The following is a 20,449-nucleotide window of genomic DNA, read 5'->3' as shown; positions in this document are numbered from 1 at the left end:
TCCGCTTTAGCAGTAAGACAATACGTAACTGGGCTCCTGGAGGCTTTGTTGTCTGGTCTGAGCACCCGTAACACACACTCAGGCGCTACACGGGGTAGCTCTCCTAGCACAAGGGTAATTCTGTCACTAGTAAATCCCATAAACTAGGACAAAATCGAGTCTTCTGCTTAACTGTGAACAGGACCGAGGCTTTACAAATTCACTAACTTGTGAAAACAAGAGCTGAAAAAGGCTCAGGAGAACAAGAGGCCTGTGTCCAGGGATGTCCCAGGACAGCTAGCTGCATTCCTAACACACTCCTCTTGATGATGGCTTTGTCTCCAGGCCATACCCTCCGCCTCCTAATAGCAGTCAGAGCTCAAATGACCTCTCGGATGCCCCAGTGAAAACAGATCACTCACCAGACTTAACTCTGACCCCAGGCAACACTGGGAAGAAAAGGGGTTTCAGAAAAACACAGGCAGGCAAGCCAGGAAAAGAACGGAAGAAACAAGCACACAGATCACTGAGGACAGCTCGGGACATTAAAGGCCTGCTGCCTTCATAGGAAGGATCTAAGCACACCCAGGAGCACGTCTGGTAGCTGGCTCAGACCCCTGAGAGCGGCCGGGGGTTTAATCTCAACCATCAAGTAACAGACTGTACCAACAACTCAAGCAAACTGAGTCTCTCTTGCAACTTATGACTCAAAAGTTAAAAAATAAAAGCTACCTTTACTAGCTGCCAAAGATATCCTACACACCAAATACCAATCACACCCAATTTTCACAACTCCCAAGCAAAATCAGGGCTGTCACATCCTTTAAAGATGAGCAAAGACGGAGCCTACAGCTATGGAAAGACACAGCTTCACTGGGCCCACCTGTCATCCAAGAAGCCAGGGGTCTTTCCTCCCCATCTCTCTCTCTGTCTCTCTGTCTCTCTGTCTCTCTCTCTCACACACACACACCCCAGAAGGAGTTTCTGAGCCAGACTGAAGAGACCCCACAGCACCAGCCACAGGGAAAAGAGAGGGGTCGGTGCAGGTGGTGGTGGCAGCCGGAGCCTGCACAGTGCAGAGGAGGAGACAAGAGCACAGACCCGGGAGCTCTCGAGGACAAAGAAAGTCGAGTGTGGGCAGCGAGGGAGAGGAGAAGCGGAGTCTCTGGCTGCACAGTAACCAGAGCCTGGCAGCTTTCTCTCCGCCCACCAAGCTAATGTGTATCTCATCTCGATATCCAGCAGTATCTGCTGGGGAGCAAAGTCCCAGGGGCACAAAAGACGACAAGACCAAAGAAGCAAGGATCCCTCCAGGCCAGCAAACAGAGCCCAGCGGGGAAAGAGCTGGAAGTCACGGGGTCGCCGAGAAGAGCAGACAGGTGGTGAGGGCGAGCACGGAGGAAGGCGCCCAGGCGCACAGAGAAGCGGCCCTGCTCGAGACGCCCACACGGAACGCCGCGGGGTCTCACCCGTCACACAACTCACAGAGCAGCTCACTCCCAGTGTTTACAGAAGAGGACGCTGTGGGTCTGGAGGCTGCGGCACTGGCTGAAGGCCAAAGGGCTGAAAAATTACATGAGGACCTGCTACTCTGTGAGAGCATCACTCCTACGTTCCCCTTGCTAAATATTAAACACAAGTTATGCTTTTAGATCTCCAATCCAGTGACAGCTTGGAAAGAACGAGAAAGGCCCACAGTTAATGGTAACAGGAGTGAAAAAAGTGAGCAGTCCCTTTATGCTCTCTGATTTAGGAAATTCCACATACTAACGTAAAGGCCATCGGTCATTAAAAAGTTCTGTAATTTCTTTTAAAAAAGCCTTTGTAGTACCAGTACAGTTAAAAGCAACTCTGGTAGGTCCTACTTGACAGGTAAACATTTCATTAAAATCTGTACGAAAGACACTAGTATTCGGTAGCGCCGCAGACCCTAGGCATCCCGGACTCCGGTCTCCTTCCTCAAAGCAATCCATCGGCAAAGCCCAATACCTGGCCTTTCAAACGAATCCAAACGGCGTCTGCGCGCCCGGGCCCCCGCCGCAGCTCTCCGCCCCACACTCAGCTCCCAGCCCGCGACCGCACCAAACCCCTCCGATCGGCCGTCGCACCGTTTCCCTCCTCCGCTAAAACTCACCAACGCTTGCCCGAGTCTGCCGGCACGGGTGCTTGCACACTCAGCGTGGTCCGCGAGGCCCCCTCCCACCCACACCCTCTGGCTCGCCGTCTCTTGGCTCCCACTTCCCGGGCTTCAACACCCCGACCTCCTCGCCGTCCTGTGCCCATACCAGGTATGTGCCCGCCTTTACACCGCCTGTGCCATGCGCTCGGCCTGCTTCACTTTCCCACAGCCCCGTCCCCTTCTCAAATATCACGCAACTGATTCCACACAATTCTACGGTACGTTTATTGTCCGGCTGCCCTCACGACGACCCGGTCTCCACGGCAGGAAGGAATTCTGTCTGTTCCGCACATACCGTCTTCCGGGCCTTGCTACTGAAACGGTAAGAGGCACAGGCCACACCCCACACATCCTTCTATCACCTACAGGTAACGAGGAGATGGCAGAGGGACCTGCTATTCTCTTTCAGAGGCCATGTCCACAGAAACCATATCGAGATATTCTACACGTCAAGACCCGACACCAAGCTCAGTAATGGCACGGACTGCCTTGACCCTGGGCACAGCTTTGCCTCCGAGACCTCTCTCAGCTCAGGGGCTTGAGAAGTAGTCACTGAATAAGCAAAGTAAACAATAGGAAAACACTGTTCTTTCAAGAATATAAAAAAAATGGAAAAAAGCAAAACTGACATAAAACCTAGGAAAACCGGGCGGACTGCCTCTCCCCACCCCACATTAAAAATAAATCACACAACTGTAGTACTCCGATACTCCTATGAGAACTTCATTGCAACTTGCAGTAGAACAAAAATGAAAATAGTGTGTGAGATTAGATAGCAAGATCAGGAAGCAAAGAAGGGAGTTCTAAACCCTTGCATATACTGTGCAGTGCTGTTCCACATGGCTTCCCTACAGAAACCTTAAGTGAGAAAGTACTAGAAAGAGCTATTAAGAAAGACGCTGCTTGGGGCGCCTGGTAGCTCAGTCGGTTAAGCGTCCGGCTCTTGATTTTGGCTCAAGTCATGATCTCACAGTTCATGGGTTCAAACCCCAGTGTGGAGCCTGCTTGGGATTCTCTCTCTCTCTCTCTCTCTCTCTCTCTCTCTCTCTGCCCAACCCCCTTGAATGAATGAATGAATGAATGAATAAAAGCAAGCTGCTTATAAATGTCACCAAAAGCAAATCACACAAATGCCAAGTCTGACTCTCACACACTCCTGTACTTACATGGTTTTATTTGCTGGCCTTATGTAATACTTCAGGTCAGTATTTCTTACAAGAGTAAAGTCGTGGTAAACACTTTCAAGTCAGCTAATAAAAGGAATGTGGAAGAACGGTAATCCATATTATACACAATTCAAAATCTCTCTTACTTCTTCTATGTTTGCATTATCAAGAGTTACAGATTTACTGTCACAGTTACTATTATAACTGAGTACCTCCAATTAGAAGCTGATCATGACAACACACCCTAACTCTTGAAAGTTGGCTATCCTATCCTAAACTTAATTCTATTAAGACTCACAGAATTAAAACTTCTATGTCATTGTGCCTCAATGTCTCCACCACAAAACAGAAATAATTTTAATCAACAAAAATTAAGACTTGATACTGACTAAACAAATTTAGTCCTAAGAAAGGATATAATCACGTTCTGAAGATAAATAGGTAAATAGGTGTCAAAATATAACATAGTCCAAAAGGTGATGGTGTCATTCGCTGTCCTTGCAAACTTTCTAACAATTACTATACCTCCTCCCTTCTGCTCCTCCGAAGAACTCTGGGGACGCTGAGGGAGGCACTGCATTTGCAACTGGGAGACACAAAGGAGCCCCAGTTCTATCCGTGAGGCAAAGGAAGACTCATTTCACTGTCTGAAACTTCAGTTTGTTCATCTGTAAAACAAGGACAATGACAACACCTATCGCCTGAGCAGTGACCGTGTGCTAGTCACAAAACAGCACAATAGCAAGACCAACAACAAAAATGTAACGAGAACGGCACAATGGGGAGCCCAAGTTAATGCTTACCCTGTGCCAAACCCCATTCTAAACACTTTTAAACTACTGCCCCAGTTATTAATAACCACCTTCAGGAGAGAGGTTCTATCACCCCCATTTAACAGATGACAAAACCGAGGCACGCAGAGATAAGTAGCTTGTTCAAGGTCACAGAACTCCTCAGTAGCAAGGCTGGAAATCACACTCAGGCAGTCAGGCTCCATCCAGTCTGTGCTCCTCACTCCTCTGTGGCGGAACTTCACCTATTTGTTTCAATTAATGATTCCAACAACCAGTGAGACAGAGGATGTTAACAAGCCACGTGTGACATGTAAACAAACTGAGGAACAGAGACATCAAGTGACATGACCTGACATCACAGCCCGCCGGTCTGCGTACACACGTACCCGCACTCGGACGCCTGCCAGCATGCACACTTGCACCTCCGGAGGCTGCAAAGCTTTCCAGAGACTCAGGAAAACAGGCCCCGCTAGGCCCACAAAGGATGAATGAACGACTGTGAGGGCCACAGGGACAAAGAGAGGAAGAGAAGAAATGTGCCCACAGAAAGAATATGAGACACAAACTGCTCCCATCCCTAGGCCACACTCCAATTCACCAAATTCCGCGGCTCCTGTGACAGTCCCCCGGAGTCAGCAATCCCGCCCCGATTGCAGATGAACGCCATCATGGTACATGCTGGACGTGTAGCTGTTACCCGAGACAGACCTCAAAATCACCAGGAAATAACATCACAATGAATTAGGCGACCGAAGATCTATGAAATGGGAGGACGACTGCCACTCCTCATGAGGCAGAACATTCTAAACTTACTACAAATTCAGACAATAGTGAACTAGAATATCTTCCCAGACACTAATGGCCATTTCTTAAGGAGATGAAAGCAAATTCTAGATTTAGACCTGTCGGGAGGTTACTCGTTATCAGGTGGCTTTTTTTTTGCAAGTTTATTTATTTATTTTGAGAGAGAGAGAGAGAGAGAGAGGGAGAGCACACACACAGGAGAGCATGGGAGAGTGGCAGAGAGAGAGAGAGAGAGAGAGAGAGAGAGAGAGAATGAATGAATCCCAAGCTGGCTCTACGCTCAGCACAGAGCCTGACTTGGGGCTCAATCCCACAACCCTGAGAACATGACCTGAGCCGAAATCAGACACTTAACCAACTGAGTCACTCAAGCACCCCTTTGTCATCAAGGTTAAAAGAAAAACAGAGAAAAAAAAGGCTCCTGAAATCTATAAGAAGATGCCACTTTAGTTTTTCAAATATGCTAGTGGAGGCCAGCTAACACAGAACAGGACAAGCAACTCACCAAAATGATCAACCTAATGATCTACATTATAAAACACAGTGGGGGTTTTTGCTTATATTGGCCAAGTAACAAATATCAAAGGATAATCAAGTAGTTATTTATTTTAACGTTAACGCCCTCCAAATGAACCTTGAAGCTTTTACTGAACACGCCTCCACACGGCCAACTCAATCATGTCACCACCGTATGTTTTTTACCCTGTAAATCCGATTTACCCAGAGGGTGATCAGTCACCTTACTGAGCGGACAGCAAAGTGCCCCGTTTCAAGCATGCAGCTGAGGGGCGGGGCGCCTTGGGTGGCTCAGTCAGTTAAGCGTGCGACTCGGTTTCGGCTCAGGTCATGTTCTCACGGTTTGTCAGTTCAAGCCCTGCATCGGCGCCACGCTGACAATGCAGAGTCTGCTTAGGATTCTCTCGCTTTCCCTCCCCAGCTCATACTCTGTCTCTTCCCTTCAAAATAAATAAATAAACTTAAAAAAAAAAAAAAAAAAGGCAGTCTGCATATGAGACCCCCTGCGGGGCCGCCCATGGGAGATGGGGCTGTGCAGAAAGAAAGGCCCCCTGGCGGTGAGCGTGAACCTCTTCCGCCACCTACACCCCGGTTGTCAGGAAGCAGCGGTGGCAGCATCTACGGGACGCTCCGTTCCTCCCCCCAGCCTTCCCCCAGCCGTATCCTAAGTGGAGCCGGGACGAAGGTGGCTTCTCTTCCCAAACGCGGCTACCCAGTGGCTGGTGGATTCCTCGGTCAACGGCCCTCCTCCATGCTTTTGCTTTTGTCACATCGATACCAACAGACATTATTCCAATTCAGCAAGAAATTTACAGCCATTTTTCCAATGCTCCCTAAAATTTTTACAATTAAGAAAAGTTAAAACCACCTTCACACCTATTCGGAGGACTACTATTTCTAAACAACAACATGCGTTGGCCAGGATGTGAAACAGCAGCCGCCCTGTGCGCCACTGGCGGGGACACGGAACGGTGTGAGCCACGGTGCCAGCGCCTCAGAAGACCAAGGGGACAGAGTTTCAGATGTGCGAGATGGAAAGTTCTGGAGATCCGTTTCCCCACAACGTGAACGTTTTAACAGTACGGAACTGTACAGTTAAAAATGGTGAGGACGCCAAGATGTGATCAGCAAAAAAAAGCTTATCAGAGTGTGAAAACCGCTTTAGAGGAGTGTCTCGTGTTTACTTTACAACAAAGTGGCGAATACGATTACGTCCACCTTTGCGGGTGAGGGGAAAAGCCCTGAGATGGCAGGAACATGCCCAAAGCCCAAGAGGCAGGACAAGGGAGAGACGATCAGCAGTCCTTGAGGGAGGACATGATACTAATCCAACACTACAAGGGAGCTTCGCGTGCCCCCCGTAATGAGTTAACCCCATAATCGACTCTGAGATAATTACCGACACCCACTGGGAAGATTACTAAAAGGAAAGGTCGCTTGGAACGGAGCTGGGAGGCCAGCACGGGCTGCTCTCACCCCCGATCGCCCCTCCCTGATGGCAGGTCTGGCCAGGAGAGAGGCACCTCGCAGGTGGACGCCATCCCTGCTGCAGAGCGGCACCTCCTCCCTCCCAACCTCCCCGCCTTCCCCTACAAAAGAACAGTCCTCACCTCCCTTCTGCCCGCAGTCCTACCCCAGCTTGCCTGCCTGGGTTTGCAGGTCCCTGCTCTTCCCAAATAAACCCATCTCTGCTAATGGAATGACCCGCAGTTTTATCTGTGAGGTTAGTAAGACCATTTTCAAGAGAGAGCTGAGGCTGAAAGAGGTAAAGGTCTTGGGGTGAGATCAGACTCTGTAAAGTCAGAGCCGCATGAGACTCCGAGGCCCAGGTCGTTTCCGCTTTCTACCAGCCTCAACCTGCAAGCCCACCGCTGTCCCTTCGGCTTATGTCAAGTCCTCCCTGAATCCCAACCTGGTGCCATACCACATATAGGACTTTGGGCACCTTTTAAACAACTTCTCTCTAGAATGTGGTTTTCTCATCAGTTAAGTTAAAAAGCAGCACCTACTTCCCATAACTGTCAGGAGAATTAAGTATTACAAACAGAAACAGTAATGAAAGTGCATCACTACCAGGACGCTCTTCTGCATCTTCCGTGTTGATTCAGTGAATTAAGCACTAGGGACCCCAAAATGATCGGGACAGAGGTCACAGCCCAAGAGAAGGCAGGCACTCGGTCGCTCCTGGTGGATCGGGCTGAGAAACCTCCAATAACCCCTTTGAGGTTTAAGGCAGTTGAGGCTTAAATGATTCGTAAGTTTGTGTGCAATACCGAAAAACTAGGAACAGCCTGCATGGCGACAGAAATGAGTAAATACAGTTTGAAAAAGGTATTTGCGGAAAATGTTTCACTGACACTGGAAACACCCGTGAATGCAAAAAGTCCACACCGCATAAAAAGAGTAGCGCAATACGCACAGTCTTAAGATGCAAAGATTTTAAAGACACGGACTTCAAGTAATAAAAAAGATACAGAAGAATATGTCGGCTGTGGTTATTTCATTGTAAAGGAAAAAGACACATGCACACATTTGCTTCCTCGTGTATCACAGACCCACCTAGAGACATTTGCAACTTAGAAAGACTGACTCTTCCAGAGGATTCGGCAGAAGGAAAATCGCGTCAAAGAGGCAGAGATTTAGCATTTCCTGCCTACCCATTTGAATTTTGTGCCATGTGTATTTCTGTTCAAAATAACAAGTGAACATAGAAACTACTTTAAAGAAAAAATCTCTAGTGAAGTCCTCAATATTTCCCAAGAAAGTAATCCTTTCTAAGTAACACATGGGTCAAATATCGGAAGAAAGAAAGAAAGAAAGAAAGGAAGAAAGAAAGAAAGGAAGAAAGAAAGAAAGAAAGAAAGAAAGAAAATCAGAAAATGTTCAGAACAGTGTGATAATAAAAACACAACATCAAAATCTTAAGAACGCAGTTAAGAGTATTTACAAGGGCATTTAGAACTTCAAGTGCTTACATTTAAAAGGTAAAAACATCAATTGTCTATGTTTTTACCTTGAGAACTAAGAGCAAATTAAACTCTAAATTGAAATATAGAGTAAGTAACAGTGCTGTACATTATTAGCACATGGGGCAAAAGGAGAAATGAGGAATACTGATCCTATTTTTAAAATTTTGGCATCTTGTCCCTCATGGATGTTTTGTGTTAATGTTTATCTTTTTATAACCCTGCATTAAACGTTTACTTATCTTGATTCCTGAGGTTTTCATCGCCCCACTGATGCCCTTTGAGTCCCGTTCTCGCCACCCACACAACCCTACACACCTACGCCCACAGCCCCACAGCCCCACACCCGGCCCTTATCACCTAAGGGGTTTGCAAAACTAGAAACATTTCTACCCAGAGCATGTTAAATACAATCACTGCATTTTAAAAGTTCTCTTGTGAGAACAAAAAGGGTATTTAACGCTTCTTCTTCAAGGACCAGAACCACAGTAACTCAACTGTCAAAGCCTTATCTGCCTGACTTGCAACGGTAGCGAATGTTTTACTCTGGGCCAGCAAACTCCTCCATTTATAAATGCCTGAATTTAAATACAGGAGGCAGGCCCTAAAAATCTGTTAGTGACATCAGTCTTTGATTACAGATGGCCACGCCTACTACGATGCGGGGGAAATCAGAAATTCTTTCCTTCTGACTCTGTGCAAAGGGCCTAACAGCAGCAGCGCCTCAAATCCACAAGCCACACTGAACCTCGCAGGGCAAGAGAGGCACAAAAGAGAGTCTGTAAATGGCTGACTTGTTACAAGATTCCTCCTTCCTCCTTTTAAATCAACTGTAATGAAAACTGTAACGACAAACGTCCACTCGAGATTTCTCAATTCGAGACGGTGCAACAGCCGGCAGCAGGACAACGTGAAAAGTGCAGAAAACGCCCCGGTCGGCGAGCCGCCCGCCGAGGCTGGGAGACCTTCAGGGGGCGAAGGGCAGGAAGCCAGGCCCACGGGCCACGGCTTTCACCTCTGTATTTATCTGTCGCCTTGGGGAACAAGGGGAGGCTCTGCACACAAAGAACTGCCACGACCGGCTGGAGCACCAGGCCCGGCTCTGGCGGGCTGGACACCGAGAAGTAAGCACAGCGTGGTGACTGCCGGACGTCGCTCAGCACCGAACAGCGATGGCACCGGCAGCTACCGCACTAAAATCATTATGCCGGGGGCGCCTGGGGGCTCAGTCGGTTAGGCGTCTGACTCTTGGGTTTCGGCTCAGGTCATGATCTCCAGGTTTCGTGAGTTCAAACACCGCGTCTGCTTGGGATTCTGTCTCCCTCTCTCTCTGTCCCTTCCCCGCTCACTCACGCGGTCTCTGTCAAATAAATAAATAAACTTAAAAGAAACATGCTGAGTGAGAAGCTGGACATAAAGGACCACCTACTGTATGTATGATTCCAATGATATAAAACGTCCAGAATAGTCAAGTCTGTCCGTTGGAAAGATGTGGTTGCCTAGGGCTGGGGGTGAAGAGGGATGAGGTGATGGTGTGAGGTTTGGAAGGGGGGTGGGGAGGACTAGGGGCTTATTTTTAATTTCTTGTCATTTTAAACAAGGCTGGATCAAGGAAGTATTAGACTCATCATTTATTTTCCAAAGTAGTTACAGTTCCTTTAGGGTTTATTGGTACTTTTTTTTCTTGGCTGACTTTCTAGACACTTATTTCCAACCATTCCATTGGATACCAACCGTTCCAAATTAGATCACAGGATATATTCCTTTTTTTTTTTCACTTTAGCTAGTATCAGATAGGTTTCTGCCATTTGCACCTCAAAATTTTTCCAATAATAAAATTCATAAACCTGAGTCCTAACCCATCCTAAAAGTGTCCAGCTTTCCATTCACTCATCCAAGAGTTTAGCGAGCACCTACTGCACACCAGGCACTGCTCAGATGCCACGAATGCCTCAGTGTGTGCAAGGATAGAGATACACACCGGGATGTGCTGCTGGGCGCTTAACAACGGGCTCTGTGAAGAGGCCGGGGGAGAAGCCCCGATCTGTGGCGCTGGCAGATTTCTGCGGCATAAATACATCCACCATATCTGGTCTTGAGCTACCAATGTGGTGTCAACCGTCTCTCCGTCCCCCCTCCCCCCACACACTTCTTCTGCCCTCGTGGAGTTTACGTTCTGTTAGAGGAGACAGACAACAGTAACATCATAAATAACTAAATTGTGCAGTATGCTATCAAGTGATTAGTGTTATTTTAAAAATTACTAAGTGCAGCAGGGTATGAGGCAGAGGAAGTGTGCACGTAAGGGAACAACGCAGGTTCTAGCATCAAATGAAGTGGTCAAGGTGAGCCACACGGCGAGATACACACGCATATGCATTAGAATACGGAGATTCAAAAACATACTTTTTTTTTTCCAATTTACAAGAAAATCACACAGTATGTACTCTTTGGGGCACGGAGCCTCACAGCCACTTCTGGATAGTACTTCACTGTGTGAATGTACCGCAATTCTTTACCCAGTCCACCCTTGACCAACAGTGGGCTAATTCCTGTTTGGGGCTATTATGATTACTCTGTGACGGCCGGTCTTGTACACGTTTCTTGGCACACGCGTGCACGCATTTCTGCTGTGTGCCCACCTGGAACGGAACCACCAGGTCAAGGTGCACGCTCCAGCGGAGTCAGCGCTACCAAACGACGGTCCGAAGCGGACGAACAAAGTGGCCCTCCCGTCGTTCTCGTGTGTGAGGGTCCCCGCTGCCCCCAACCGTCAGAAGCAAACGTGAAACAAACAAGCCTAACTTCCGAGGTGCTGGTGCAGTTGCAGAGAGGGGCTGTCGTCTCACTGCACACCCCAGGTGTGACACGTCCTGCAGAGTACGAGAGCTGTAAGGGAAGCTAATGCTGTTTTAACAAGAATACAAATGAAAACAAGATAAAGGAGCAAAGGCGCGTTCAGATGCATCCAGAGGTCTTGTTAGTGGTGACAGTGGCACTGTGATTCTGAAATGGCACACAAGTTTCATATGCACGAATAATGAAGCAACTACATAAGCGTGCTAGTGTTAAGCACCAAGATTTTGGGGCGCCTGGCTGGCTCAGTGGAGCATGCAACTCTTGATCTCAGGGTTGTATATTCGAGCCCCACATTGTGTGCAGAGATTACTTAAAGATAAAATCTTAAAAAAAAAACCCCGCAAGATTTTAAGCAAAAGAGAAAGGAGATACAAACAAAATCAAAGCAGGAAACCATTTTTGTCTTAAATTTAAGTTGGAAGTTTCAGGATAAACTCATGACTTATTTTTCTCTTTCTAAAAAATACACATGTCCTACCTCTGTTCTCTAAAAAAGCCCAGAAGCAGTAACATCCCATAATTAACTACCATAGTATCCACACTATAGTCCTTAAATACTATTTCCCACTAAAGGAATCAAGGCTCCTTAGAGAGGTGGCTGATTTCAAGTCTGAGGCAAGAAAGGTACAAATTGAGCCTGGAACACTTTGTAGTGCCTGTGAACAGAAAACTACAAAAAAAGTCAGTGGAGTCACTTCCTAAGGACACAGAAGAGACATCTACAAACAGCAATCTGACCATCCAAAAGAATGACTATGGTAAATTAACATACACCTATGTATACATATATAAACACAGAGGTCATCTTAAAATGTATGCATTTAGGATACTAAAAATAATTCTCACTTGGATCAGTCACCATTGGATACGGCGAGGACACCAACAAACTCATTCTGAAACTAGTAAATAAAAGATTATGCATGTATCCTACCTTTTCTGTATGGGCTACATTTCAGGATACCTAAACAGTTTAAAAAAAAAAAAAAAGGCAAACAAAAACCCTCCGGCAAACAAGCGCACAAGGCATGACAACATCAGAACACAGTTTCTGCAGCTCTGATACAAAATCCCCAGGCAGCCACCATCAATGCCTGCAAAAGCCACTAGATGGAAGGATCGCCACAGCATTTGGACAAATGATGAATGTGGCTGTCCCTTAGGGGGGAGGATATACCAACAGCAAGTATTCTTGCCCCCAAAGTTGAACCTCAGTCTAGCTGACTTCTAGCAACTAGTTTCAAAACTTACAAATTAAATGACATCACGTGATACGATCAGCCAAATTCAGAATGTGGGAAATTCTATAAGAGAAATAACAATTTCTTCAAGAGCATCAACAAAAGCTGTAATTCAAAAACAAAACTGAAATAGCGTAAAGCAAGCGTTAGAGATCTGCCAACCAACAGGTAAGAGGCTTAAAAAAAAAAACTGAGAAAATCAAACATTACCCAGCTTTATTAAAGATTTTATTTTATTTTTTTAAACATTTATTCATTTTTGAGAGACAGGGTGCAAGCAGAGGAGGGGCAGAGAGAGAGGGAGACCCAGAATCCGAAGCAGGCTCCAGGCTCTGAGCTGTCAGCACAGAGCCCAACGCGGGGCTCTGATCCACGAACCAGGAGATCAAGACCTGAGCCAAAGTCGGACGCTTAACCGACTGAGCCACCCAGGTATCCCTTAAAGATTTTAAATTACTTTTAATTATGTGAGACATGGTAAAGGTATTATGGTTATATTTCATACCTGTTAGGGACACATATTGAACTTTTACGGGTGAAACTTTATTATTATATGATGCCTGGGATTAGCTCTAAAATACTCCAGCAAAAAAAAAAAAAAAGTCTGGGGAAGAGGAAACAGGATAAACAAGGCCACGATGGTGACACAGGGTTCATTATCCAATTCTACTTTTATGTATACTTCAAATTTTCTAAAATAAAAAGTTTTTAAAAAGAACTGAAGAAAGGGGGCACCTGGGTGGCTCAGTCGGTTGAGCGTCCAACTTCGGCTCAGGTCATGATCTCACGGTCCATGGGTTCGAGCCCCACGTCAGGCTCTGTGCTGACAGCTCAGAGCCTGAAGCCTGTTTCACATTCTATGTCTCTCCCTCTCTCTGCCCCTCCCATGCTCATGCTCTGTCTTTGTCTCTTAATAATAAATTTAAAAAAAAAAAAAAAAAGTAAAAAAAATAAAAAAAAAAAAAAAAAGAACTAAAGGAAACCTACCACACAGACTCACTAACAGCCAAGTGAAGCAGCACTGTAAATACAACGTTCTAACACATACCTCAAGTCCACACTCAGAAGATAGTATGTTCAACATGTAGAGTCAATTCGAACCAAGGGTTTTAATTCAGGAAAGGGGAAGCCAGAACAACATAAGCAGTATATACATGTTTACTGTGTATCTTAGACAAGCCAACCATAACTGAGAGAATCAAAATGGGGAAAAAAACACCAACATTTCCCACCCGTGCAGTGTTCCAGGAGATTGCCTTATTATACACATTATAGCACAGGCTACACTGGAAAACAGGAAAAAAATGTTCACATTAACTACTCAAGGAGGGACCCAGAATCAATATTACAGTTCGCCAAAGGTACAGCATACATGTCTCATCAAAATTTATCCTAGTGGATTCTTAGCGTTAATAACACGCAGGTTCAAATGCATCTGTGACTCTCTGGCTGCAGGCTCCACTGACTGGATAAGTCCTCCCAGAAGAAAGTCACCTCACCTGCTTATAAACAGGGTTATCTCATACTGGAGTCAGGGCTGACAGCCAGGGAGTCAAAGCCAAGATCCAGTCCTCAACTGGCTTCTGAAGCCCTATCTCAGATTCACTCTATGATTTGAAACCAAAAAAGGGGAATTATGTTGTTTTCAACACGCTGACCATCAATGTAATCTTAATTCTCAGTGTGTCCTTCTCCTTCAAGAGGAGGCCAAAACCTTTTTGAATTCAAGTCTTTTTTTTTTTTTTAAGTCTATTTATTTAGAGAGAGTGTGTGCACGTGCACGCACATAGCGGGGAGGGGCAGAGAGACAGAGAATCCCAAGCAGGCTCTGCGAGGCCAGTACGGGGCCGATGCAGGGCTTGATCCCGTGAACCATAAGATCATGACCTGATCAGAAACCAAGAGTCAGACGCTTAACCGACTGAGCCACCCCACCCAGGTGCCCCTAAACGCGTCTTTTTGTACAATCAACTGCAGGCAAACAGGGAGGAGAAGCAATGGACATTCTAATTTTTACGAATCCAAATCCCCTGAAGAGATCAACAGAAGACTTGTACAGATAAATTAACATTTACAGATAAGTGCACAGAGCAGTCACAAAGTCTACAAATGGCTAAAAGGTAAGCCTGGGGAGTGGAGAGGGAGCCCCACTGTGAAAGACGCCCCAACAAGACAAAGGGGCAATTGGTTGGCACCCATTTCGGCTGCAATGCCAACTGTGGGGACCCCTGCCTGTTGTCACATTCCAGGGACCTCAACTGACCTGAGGAACACATCAAAGCTTGATTCGCCTCAAAGCCTGTCTGTACCTAATCCCCAAACTGAAGCTGCTTAGTCTCTGCACACCTCCAAGAGCAAATGTAAACGAGCATCTCAAAGTTTATCCGTCCTTTGGAGCACCCGGGGGGCTCAGTCAGTTAAGCATCCAACTCTTGATTTGGGCTCAGGTCATGATCCCACGGTTCCAGCCCCATGTGAGGCTCTGCCCTAACCGAGCGGAGCCTGCTTGGGATTCTCTCCCTCTCTCTCTCTACCCCTCCCCCCACTAAAATAAACATAAAACAAAACAAAACAAAACAAAAAAACAGGTCAGTCCCACAGTCCACGCCCTTTAGTGTTCTACATTTTAAAAGGAGTACACTACCACACACCTGTGTGGTTCAGCTGGTCCTGCCCGACTTTGGCTCGGGTCATGATCTTGTGGTTCGTGGGTTCGAGCCCCACATCGGGCTCTGTGCTGACAGCTCAGAGCCTGGAGTCTGCTATGAATTCTGTGTCTCCCCCTCTCTCTCTGCCTCTCCCCCGCTCATGCTCTCTCTCTCTCTCAAAAATAAACATTAAAAATAATTTTTTTAATAAAAAAAAATTTTAAGTAGACAAAATTATGTCAAAACATTATACATAACATTTTCAACTTAAGTCCCACAAAAAGTTGAAATCTAAAACATCACCTGTACCTGCAGCCTTTACTCCACTATAGACGGTATTCTGGAGAGCATTTTTTTTTTAACTTCCTAGAAAGATAATCTTTTAGGAAAAAAAACTTTCAGTTAATTAAATAAAGCCATTATAATACAGACTACTACTCTTCTGGGATGCACTCTTTCCAGGCATCTTATAAAAAATGAGATTGTTCATTAAAGACAGGAAAACTAAACATCAGAAACAGATGGAAAGATAATTAACAGCAACAACGGAACACATTCAAATTCTGACCCTGGGGGATCCAGAAGACCTAATTATAACACAGAGGAACGCGGATCTCCTAGGATACAGGAGTTACTTACAAACATATATACACCTAACTTGTACATTTAAAAAAATCTATTTTATTTCCCATTAAGCGACTGGAAGGGAGAAGAAAAGCCAAGGAACTGCAAAAATATTTTAGAAGTATTTAAATCTCCTTCTTATAATCATTATTGCACACTTTTGTATTTACTTCCTGCAGAAACTGTCATTTAGTTTCGCTATGGTTTTAAGTATTTCCACACCTCATTTTGCTAAAAATAAAGCTATGAATGAATTTTTCTACATAAAGTGCATTTAAATTATTTCTGTTTTTTACTCCCAGTACATACGAAATCTGACTATGTTTACAGGGGGCTTAACGCACACTCCTTTCCTTGGCATCGTGAACCACCTTTGAGTACAGGAACCACCTTTGAGTACAGGAATTTCCCAATACATATTTCCCAAGCTTTTATGGAAATCAAATACTATCTTTAAGTAAATAACAGAAATGTGAATTAATCTAACAAGAGTAAGAGAACACAAAAATAACTGTAAAACGTAACTACACATTCCTAGTCCCAAAACCTATGAAGAACACTGAGACAGCTGTTTGCATGTGACCTCGAAGGTACAATCCACACTTAGTACAACATAACCTTTCCATGCAGCAGTTGACAGAAATGTCTCCCGCGGCTGCAAACTATACTCTGTGCAATCTCATTCTTCTATCCTTAAACCTGGCTGACCTCAACCTCATCTGGCTAGTTACCGAAGAAGACAACGCACTCCCCCCCCCCCGCCCCGTGCACATCTATCGCAATCTCCCCATACACACATTGCAAACAGAGGCCACTGGTCACCAAGTCCACAAACTGCAGCCAGGAAACAGCTCTGCCCTGCCATCTGGGTGACCTCCTGGCAGCAGCGGCAGGACGTCCCAAGAGGAAAAGAGCCATCGTGATTGCTGTGTTGACGCCATGCAAAAATCTGACCGTGCTTTTCACCCTCTTCTTGACAAAACCCACTCAGGAACTAAGTCCTTTTTTTTTTTTTTTTTTTTTTTTCCATAAAAAGGAACACATTGCCTTCCCTGAATAACTACCTGAATAAAAGTAAGGTGGAGAAAAAGGCGGGGGGGCGGGGGGCGGGTAGTTAAGGGCAAACCTAGAAAGGAGGATACATTTTCTTCAACTGTCTGAACAATCTTCCAGATGTACACACTAACAGAAAATGATCTTTACTGCCTAATAAATAAAAGTATATCCTAATCTTCAAATCTAAAGATTTACACTACAGATTAAAAGTCAAATTCAAAAATGCCAATGAATTTTTATTAAAACATCTTATATATTCACTAATTCAAAATTTTCAAGAAACTTGTAACAGAATTCACGGCAAAAGGAAGCACACAAGTGTGATTAAGGTTTGCCCGAATACCTAACTGCTGCTGACATATGTAAAGTTCAACTCGAGGCCTGATCAAGTCTCATCTGCCCTCAGTCCACCAAAGACGGCAAACTCAGGATCAAGAGTTTCCACATAAATGCAACAGGTAGCCTCCGCCAACACCGCAGGTCAAGAAGAGGGTGCCCGAATCCTCCCCCGTTAAGTTTTTTTTTTTTTTTAATTTTTTTTTTTTAACGTTTATTTATTTTTGAGACAGAGAGAGACAGAGCATGAACGGGGGAGGGCAGAGAGAGAGGGAGACACAGAATCGGAAGCAGGCTCCAGGCTCTGAGCCATCAGCCCAGAGCCCTACGCGGGGCTCGAACTCGCGGACCGTGAGATCGTGACCTGAGCTGAAGTCGGACGCTTAACCGACTGAGCCACCCAGGCACCCCTCCCCCATTAAGTTTTAAGTACCAATCTAGCCATAGGGCCCAGAAATCCCAGGCAGCCCCTCACTCTAGAGTATGTCCTAACCTAGGTCGTACCAAGGTTATGAACAAATGTCATACACATACCCAAACACCATTATTCTCCTGGGCTTTTTATTTCAAAGCAGCCATCACCAGTAGATAAAAAGTATGCAGTACGTACACACTCATTTATTTTGAGCAATGCGTGTACTGTCCTAGCATTAGCTATCGATGACAATCTCAAATTCACAAGTCAACAAAGGTATTTTGAAAGGGACAGATTTAGTTACTAAAATTTATGTCAAAAACTAGAAGAGCCAGAAACAATTCCAAATCTCTGTCCAATCATTTGAAAGATCACAGAGGAAAAAACGAACAGTACAGAGCCTGGGTCACTGCAGGAACTCAACTATGTGCTCAATGAATGAACAAATCCTCCCACATTTCCTCCTATTCACGTTCACGCATAACCGGGCCTGGCTAGGCTTCCCGCTCACATCCGCTAAGGCAGCACCAGCAGGGTGGGGGCGGGTAAGGCCCTGGAACAAATAAGCCTCTGCCTGGAGGTGGGACTGAGCGTTTTGTTGGTGACCAACAGCCCAGCACCTGGTAGCCTAGGCAAGCAATGCTACTTTCCGGTAACTATAATGCAGCCGAACGCACCACTTATCTTAGGCCAGTTTAATAACAAAATAACTAAAATGAAAGCTTTGCCGAAATATAGATTTCCCTCTGTCAAATGGAAATTACTCGCGATTTTCCAGATAGTAAAACCAGTGGCTAAACTAGTATCGAAACAAGTCAATTTCTGCCATTTCATTTTCCGGAAAACCGAGAAATACAGTATATGAACTGCATGGACTTCGAGACATCCACTTCAGCCATGAGGGAGGAACTAGAACGGAAAACAGCCCTCCATGGTAAACAAACAGAAGAGTGGACAAAATCCGTGAAAACACTTTCTTCAGATCTTGAGACAATGTGCGGTGCAGGCCCGCGAGCCTCAGCACCCCGCTCTGTCCAGCTGGGAGCAACCACGGCCCACAGCGCGGGAAGGGAATCCAAGTACAGGACCGCAACCTCGGCTGAGGAGAGGAAATTTCCAGTCTGGGGAAGCGGAGCGGCTGAGATTTGCAAGGCAGAGAATCAGAGGTGGAAAGTTATAGAAAACGAGTTTCAGAAACCTGCACAAAGACCAGAAGATATGGAAACGCATGTTTAGCCTGCTGAAAGAAACAACTGTCAACCTAAAAATCTACACACCCAGCAAAAGTTTCTTTCAAAATTAAAGATGCTTATCAAGAAAAGAACAGATAATCAAGACGTGATAGCCTCATACAACGAAATACAACTCAGCAATTACAAGGAACAGATTAGAGACATGCATAACATGGGTGAATCTCAACAATAATGTGCTAAAAAAAAAAAAAAAAAAAAAAAGCCTTACACAACCATGCATACAATATGATTCTGTTGACAGGAAATCCCAGGACAGGCAAGACCGATCTGAAGTAGGAAAATAAAACAGCAGTTGTCAGGGGTCGGGGTGAGGACGGCAGCAGGGACTAGGGCAGGAATGTGAGCACAGATGGGTGTGAGGGAACCTTAGGGGAAAATTACAGTGGTCTAGATTTTGATAAGTGGTGGGGTTGCCAAGATGACATTTCATGCAAAGGTGCATTAGTGACAACTCGGTGAATGTGCACCTGAGTTATATGCCACTGGCATATCAATTTTACACTAAAAGAAAAATCCCCTAAATGAAAAATGAACTCTAGTAAACAATACGCATGCTGAAATACACAGGGTGAAGTATCTGCAGTTGGTATCTGCAGTTCATTCGGAAATGCACCCTAGAAAATAAAACGGGTTACTATATAGAGGGATGGATAATTGGTGACTTACGTGATAAAGCAAGAACAGCAACACATTACAGGTAGAATCTAGGGGGTCTATGAGCAGACGGGTGTTAGCTATAAATTCTTGCAACTTTGTCGTTTGTTTGAAAATTATCATAATGAAATGTTGTATACAAAAATAAAGATTAATCTAGATTTCAGAGGGAAAAAATAAAAGACGAAAGGGAGCATGGGCCTCCCATACGGTTACGTGAAGATGATGGGGCGCAGACAGTTATAAAAAACAGACAAATTCATCCAGAACAACTCTCTGAAGGGACCAGAAGATGACCACGCAGGCAACAACAGGAGAAATTACTCTCAAAACTGCGCCTGCCTCTGGTCCAAACTGAGTGTTTGCGACTTTCCTGCCTGGTAAGCCCGTGAGCCCCAGCTCTGGCAGGACAGGACTGCAGCCTTACTGTACCATCACAATGTAGCAGGACGGTGGCTGTAAATCTAAGGGGGAAATTTTGGAAACGGGAAGGCTGCAAAATGCTGAGCTCCAAATGTGAATATAAATAAACACTGCCCAAAGCCCCGGCAGACAGTGGGACTAGGCAGGCACGCGCAGGAGAACCCAGGAGGCCCAGAGGCACGCACCAGAGCCAGCCTGCTGCTCCTCTGACTAAATGTGTCTCCCAACCCAGGGCGAGCTCTGGTGGCAGAAAGAAAAGTCTTCCTGGCATGAGGTCTCAGAAGAAATGGGGGCTGGTGGACCAATGGAAATTTAGAGGACGGATGCTGGAAGCAAGGGAACCCCAAGATAAAACCCCAAATCTGAGAATAAATTCTACCCCAACCTTTGACTGACCACCAAAATATAAAGGTACATGTGAGACCCCCCCCCAACACACACAGAGGCCCAAACTTAATAGAAAAGAAAAGAGAAGGGGGGGGAGGGGGAGGGGAGGGGAGGGGAGGGGAGGAATGGAGAGGGGAGGGGAGGGGAGGAAT

The 20,449-nt window shown here is 45.6% G+C and overlaps 1 protein-coding gene across 2 annotated transcripts in view; it reads right to left on the bottom strand.

Annotated features, from left to right (window-relative positions):
• Positions 1–20,449, bottom strand: part of PTK2 (protein tyrosine kinase 2) — a 232,473-nt gene that overhangs the window by 199,735 nt on the left and 12,289 nt on the right. The window lies entirely within an intron of this gene.

The sequence above is a fragment of the Panthera uncia genome, chromosome F2 (genome assembly GCF_023721935.1).
Source record: "Panthera uncia isolate 11264 chromosome F2, Puncia_PCG_1.0, whole genome shotgun sequence".
Classification (NCBI taxonomy): Eukaryota; Metazoa; Chordata; class Mammalia; order Carnivora; family Felidae; genus Panthera; species Panthera uncia.
Note: the sequence above shows the minus strand (reverse complement) of the source record. Positions and strands in the feature narration are given on the sequence as shown.